Source organism: Lytechinus variegatus, chromosome 8 (genome assembly GCF_018143015.1).
Source record: "Lytechinus variegatus isolate NC3 chromosome 8, Lvar_3.0, whole genome shotgun sequence".
In the NCBI taxonomy this organism is placed as follows: Eukaryota; Metazoa; Echinodermata; class Echinoidea; order Temnopleuroida; family Toxopneustidae; genus Lytechinus; species Lytechinus variegatus.
The window spans coordinates 38,235,149-38,242,135 of record NC_054747.1 but is presented as its reverse complement, the minus strand read 5'-3'; the positions used below and the strand labels follow the sequence as shown (position 1 = coordinate 38,242,135).

At 35.5% G+C, this 6,987-nt stretch overlaps 1 long non-coding RNA gene across 1 annotated transcript; it reads right to left on the bottom strand.

Moving 5' to 3' along the window:
- Nucleotides 1-4,878: 4,878 nt before the first annotated feature.
- Nucleotides 4,879-6,656, bottom strand: LOC121420859. The gene is made up of 3 exons (XR_005970857.1): nucleotides 6,449-6,656; nucleotides 5,504-5,569; nucleotides 4,879-4,893 (listed from the first exon to the last, which is right to left on the bottom strand). It is a non-coding gene; the product is annotated as an uncharacterized LOC121420859 (long non-coding RNA).
- Between the last annotated feature and the right edge of the window lie 331 nt (nucleotides 6,657-6,987).

Sequence of the window (6,987 nt, the reverse complement as noted above, 5' to 3'; positions counted from 1 at the left end):
CTATGGTACAAAGGTGTATGTGTGTTTTCTTTGTATATTTGTAATAAATGACTTTTGACAAAAAATGAGATTAGAATAGTTATCATTGTGTAGTCTAGGAGCTGTAGTATTGGTTTATTTATTTATGTATTTATTTATTTATTAAAATATCTTAATACAGGATAGCAGGCTCAGATTAACTGTTTTTCAGCCTGGTCCTGTTAACATAAAAATAACAATATATACATAATAGATAAAAAAGTAACGTAGGGTTCTGTATTGATTGAGTTCAATAACATTTAAAATTAGTTATGACTGCGAATGTGGCAGTTTACTGCAGCATTCGATATTGTATGTTAATCGCTAAGAACTCTTGAAGAGGGGGGGGGGTAGTCCCGGGTTCGCGCCCCTTCCCTAGATATACAAGCGAAGAGAAATATAATGATAGAAAGGAAGAGAGAGGGGGTAGGGGGTAAGAAGGGTATGAGGGAGAGGATAATCTGAAGTTAAAGTATAGGTTGAAAATATAGGATCTGGAAACCAACTTACTTTTTATCAATATTAATTTAATAAGATAATTGAAATCAACTACTAGCAAAAACAAATTGACTTGTTTATTTTGATAATGTAATTAATGGATTTCTTTCTTTTGCCCTGTTTATATTAACAAAATTAATTTTGAATGATCAATGCAATATGCCCTAAAATATATAGCTCAATTTTTTTTTTTTTTTTTTGCTATTCCGTCATGAGCGAAGATTGACTGATCTTAAATAACGTTTATAAAAAAGACACATACTAACAAAAATAAAAAAATAACGCTATGAGTAATATCAATATTTGTCCCCTGACCCAACCTTTGACCCTGACATTCGAACCTTAGCCAATCTAGCTTCGTAGGAAATTTTCATAATCATGATAATTTTTTTCCCAAATGCTCCAGGTCTGCAGCACCGCAAGACATCCTACCATTATCACGCTACAGTCTGTGCGATCGGCATGCGACAGGGGCGGACCCAATATTTTAGATTTGTGGGGTGGATGTCATGAGTACAGAATATTAATCAATTATTTAAAAAAAAAGTGTTTTGAAATATCATCGAGAAAACTCTTCGCTGCTACAAAAGACCCATTTTCTTGACAAAAAATTCAAGCTAAAATAATAATGATTATAATAATGTAAGTGATTTTTATTTGTTTTATGTAGTCGCTACTAAATCATGTAAATAGCAGGAAATGATCATCCTCGACACATTTCTTATAGAAAAAAAATACAAGTGGCATAGGTCCTTTCTCACCTCATAAAGGGAATTAAAAGAAGGGAATGCTCAATGCAGAATGCGATTTAACAGATAAACAGAAAGGGGGGCATTAATTGCCCCCATGTGCCCCCTCCAGGTTCGCGCCGGCATAGTGAGGATAACCATTGGAGTCCCGCTAACAACACTTTCTTCCTAAAAAAAAAAACAAGACGAAGGAGGAAGAACAAATTTGAATCACAAATTGAACAAAGTTAAACAACGCGAGGCTACATCATCCCTTCTCGGCAGCAAGGCGGGCAAGTGGTGGACCCCCTGGGCGGTGAAAATTTGAAGACTTCCATTCGCCGTCAGGAGACCCCCTAAGTAAACGGTTTAAAAGAAAGACGATATAGAGATTCGAAAGGGTGTATTTCCAAAATTGATATTTTCGGTGTTTTGGTGAGTTTATTTGAGATTGGTATTGTTTAAGGTAGGCCTAATGATCACACTGGCGGTTCCACATTCCTCTTGGGCCAAGATGTTTTTAATATCATTCATCCGTGATTCCGTAGATAAACTAATCAATAAAGTGTAAGGCAAAAAATTCACGAAAAATTGTAGTTCGAATGATTTTCAATCATAATTGTATAACATTTGGGGGGAAATGGAGACGAATAAAGACGAAATGTATTCAATAAAAATGGATACGAAAGAAATAAATGAATTGTAAAAAAAAATTAAAAATATCATTTAATGATAAATGCAATGGGCCTACATCGATTAACTATTCGATCAAACTTATCAAATCCAAAAATCTGAAAGAACCAGAAGTTACTTCTTAACATCCTTCCCAAAATGTAACGGAGTAAAAAAATAACACCTTTTGCAACTAACCCATGCCCCTGAATAAATCTACTTTTTGATAAAAGTCTCGCTTACACAAAAGAAATGTTAAAATGTCAAAACAGTTTGTTTGGACAATAAAAGTGGGGGATAATATGACAAGAAAATTGGAATTTAATTCAGAGCCGGCGGCAACAGGTGCACACATCATAACTCATAGAGCACGAGGAGACGCAGCAATCATCAATTTATAACTCACCCGGCCACCGCGGGATAGAACAACCATTATTTGTCGCTTATCACATTTATTCGTAACATGCACCCCAAACAAACCGGATATATGGGACTGTTAGGAAAAAAAGACCTTTCTTACCCTCAAATCTTCATCTGAGCGGGTGGTGCTACAACTCTGATAACATACATGTTCATGTTTAGTGTTAAATGAGACTCAAAACCGACCGATGGTCTCTCATGCTAATGGATTTTGTCGGCCTGGAGTCGGCTTTACTGGCGTTACCCGGGGCGTTACTGTAGCATTACTAAAACTAACATGACTGTGTAAATGTTCTTTTATTTCATTCCCTTTACAATTTACAAAATAATTGTCATATCATGAAATATAACGCAGTAACCTCTTTGTTCTGGTTGAACCGTACAGAAAAAAGATAAAACAGATAAAGATTTTTCACAGATCCCAACTCTCTCTGTCTCTATCTCGCTCTCTCACTTTTTTTTTAAACAAGTGCACACCTAGTTACCAATAATGCACATAGCATTTCCATTTATTTGAAAGCAGGGTAAAAGAGCAATATAAGTATAGATTAAATGCCTTGCTCGCGGGCATAGGTGCCGCGGCCGGGATCGAACCTCGGACTTTACATGTATAGCCAGGCGCCTTAGACCACTCGGCCACGGAACCTCCATCGAAAACCAAATCACAACACGCGCGGGCACTAAAAATGCAGACGAATAATGACGAAGACTGACGTGTGCAACAGAAAATATGGAGGCAAATAATTTTTTACCGATTTTCATTTTGCATTTGGATCAAAAGTTTTAATTAGTGGACCATTTTAGAAAATGTTACTTTTGGACCAGTTGAATCTTACATTTAGATTAGATTTTATTCATTTTGGCACTTGTCAAGTTTAAAGTACATCAATTTATCAATGAGAATTAATGCAAATTAACTTTGACTATCTATATCATTAATGATTAACAGATAGAAATCATTCACAGATCCCAAATTTTCTCTTGCTTACTCTGTGTGTGTATGTCACTTTGTCGCTCACATAGACGCTCACACATCTCCACACACTCTCACACACGCGCACTCATTTAAATCACACAAACATGCACGCACACACACACACGCACTCTAGTAGTGCACACGCACAACTAGAACCAAAGCACAATGAGCGCGCACACACTCAAAATACACACACAACCAAGGATGAAAATACCACATCTTAACACCATGTACCAGCGGTAATTGGGGATTCTTGTTATCATGAAGCTATATCAATCAATCTATCTATCAATCAGTTAAGCAATTAATCAATCTATCTATCTATATATCTATCTATCTATCAATCAAGCAATCAAGCAAGCAATCAATCAAGCAATCAATCAAGCAATCAATCAAGCAATCAATCAAGCAATCAAATCAATCAAATCAATCAATCAATGAAACAATCACTCACTCACTCAATCAATCACTCAATCAATCAATCTATCTATCTATCTATCAATCAAGCAATCAATCAATCAATTTATTAATCAACCAATCCATCTATCGATCAATTAATCATTCTATCAATCCACCGATTAATCTATCTATCAATCAAGCAATTAACAAATCCAGCAATCTATCTATCTCTCTCTCTTAAACCCTAATATAGTTTTTGAAAAAGCAACCCCAAAATATTAGGGCTTATCATGACAATCAAGATGATATTCCACAACATACATTATGCATATACATTTAACATTGGCAAAGTAAAACAACGCATTAACAAAATAAGGGATTTATTAAATTTTAATTCGGATTCAACTTAAAGAAATAAACATCTTAACTAATACCCCATATTAGGTGACTAATAAACACATTATCTAAATTGCATGATTGAACTCGCAATGTAAACATCAATAAAACCATTTCTTCAGTCATGTAACCATGGTTACAGATAACTTTTACCTCTTTATTTCCTTTTCTCTCGACATGTTTAAGGCAAAATCTGAAAGCCAAGAGAATGGTATTGTCTGTAACAATAATACCAATCGTTACATAAAATACACAGCAAAAACTGTGGTGTTAACCGGTGTACATAGAGGACCACACCAGTTATTTTACACCGGTGTTAAATTGGTGGTGATAGTTGTACACCTATAGGTGTTATTACAACACCTTTGGTTGTAACATTTACACTCTTTGGTGTTATGTTTAATCTCTAGGCTGTAGTTTCAACACCTCAGGGTGTGGTCCTCTATTAACACCAATTGGTGCCAGTTTTAACACCGCAGTTTTTACAGTGTATCATTTGTCCAGATTCCAAGATGAGACTGCTGTTTTGATACACCGATTGTCGACAATGACTGCTTTGTCATAAAGGGCTTTTGACAATAGATCTTCTATGTTGTAAAATACGTCCCCGTCGCGATTGCGAAAAGTCGGTATTGATACAGTACACTAAAATGTGTATTTGGCCTTACATTGGAATAAATGTGAACATGACAAGATGAAAATAAAATGAAGGTTGGTGAATGGCGTCCAAAGCAAAGTGTTTGGTCAACGGCATCGGGAAATTAATAAATCATGTGCTGATACGATCTATACAGGAGAAATATAGAAATAGTTAATCCGATTAATAATGGGCAGTTACTCGTGCATCATATGTATAGAAATAGTTACATTTCTATCGTGTCTATAGCGCTTCATACAGTGGTTTATAAGACCTTTACATTGTAATTATTTCTTTTTATCCTGGTCATAGGATCCATCATTGTTCCACACATAAAGTGAACCATCTCCACTCCCTGGGGAGTATCCTGGCCAGGCAACCGCTTATCGGTGCACACGTGTCAATCTAATCACATTGACGTGTGCCGCCTACCGCCTACCGGGTGGAGAGTGACAAATGGATGAGTGCCTTGCGAAAGGACATTTTCGTCGGATGGGATTCGAGCCCTCCACCCTTGGTCTAAGAGTAAAGTGAATAAACCACTACATCACATCTCCACTAAAATATGGACAATTTTCTCCCCCCCCCCCCCCCCACTCTCTAGAGATTGATTAAAATGATATATTAGAAAACTACAATTTTGCTAATGATTTTGAAGAAAAAAGCGTTTCGAAAACATAGGTGACAATATGTAATTACGTATTGTCACCTAAATTCAATATGACTATGTACATGGTATAAGATGAAAGTATAACTCACCATATGCATTTGCGTGTTTTATGATATTACTTCTTCCCACTGTATCTCCATCCGTAAGGGAAAACGCTGAGATATAAAACAAAATATTCAGATATCTTATCTAAAAAATTTATAATAAAACATTTCATAATACGCAGTGCAAATTTATTTTTTAGGCTTCGCAAAGTACTATCAAACCATTTACCCTGGCAGTTTATTAAATTTGACACGCATAGCTCCCCGAAACTTTCGGACATTTTTGTCACTTTTGCCCCCCCCCCCCCCCCGCCATCCGAAAAAAAAATCATCGACGTGCATAATTGGATATTCAATTTAATCACACTTGGTTGCATCATTGTGAGTTGAAAGAAAACACTATTTACCTTGAAAAAAACAAAATTTCAATCAAATTTTAGGAAAGTATAAACTAATTCTATCGCACTTTATTTTTTTCCCACCATGAATAATTATAAAATCACTCTCTTATTCTCCTTCCACATATATGTTTTAATAAACATACATTGAACATTTCCAATGGCATTCAAATTATACAAAATTATTTCTCTGCATACCAACATGATAAAAAAAACTATTGAAGAGTTTATAAAGTGACCTAAATCAGTGCTCGCATTATTCATTCGGCGAGATATCATCTGAATTAGTCACTGCAAACATGGCAAACGGTCCTAGACAGGTTTCTTTCAAGGTCCGTGGATTCAAAATTTTAGCTCGTACTTTGCGTTTGATTTTGCAAGACAGGCAATTATCTATTACGGAACACAATAGACATGAAAGATGGAATGGAATTATACGCTATATAATGGAATAAACGAAATGAAAAAAAATAGACGTTAGATTTTGCGAGAAGGCAATTATCTATTAATGAACACCATAAATGAAATGAAATTATAGGCCCTATCGAATTAAATAATGAAATACAGTAGTCGAAAAAATCTTTTGACTTACAATGGGCGTCCTCCCTTACTCTTTCCCCTCTTTGACATATCCTCCATTCCGATGATGAGGTCGGGATCTCGCTTATACCCGTCATCATTCACCACCTCGACGTCGAACTCATCAGCAGCTGATGCCACCAGAATGAGAGCGATGGAAGCGAAGGCGAGGACGAGTAAGAGCTTGGATGCCATGATTCCGAGAATTATAAGGACTTTAAACTGACAAAAATATGTAAATAAAATTGATAAATGACAACAATGAAGTTCACTTGAAAAATATCATTTCATGAAATAATACCCTTCAAATGGAATTTTGAGATAATAAGTAATGTGTTCGAATACTTATGACTAAAATTAAATTTTTGGTATATTTTTAAATAAATAATATGGCTATCTTTATTTTATTATATTTGGGGGAAGGAGGGGTGGAACTATAGCTGACAAAACACCTTAAAACACCTGTTATCAAACACACTCTAAAAACTGAAATGTTGGAGGAGTCTCGATGACAACCTTTTCCAAATCTTATATTCAAGGCAAAAGTTACAC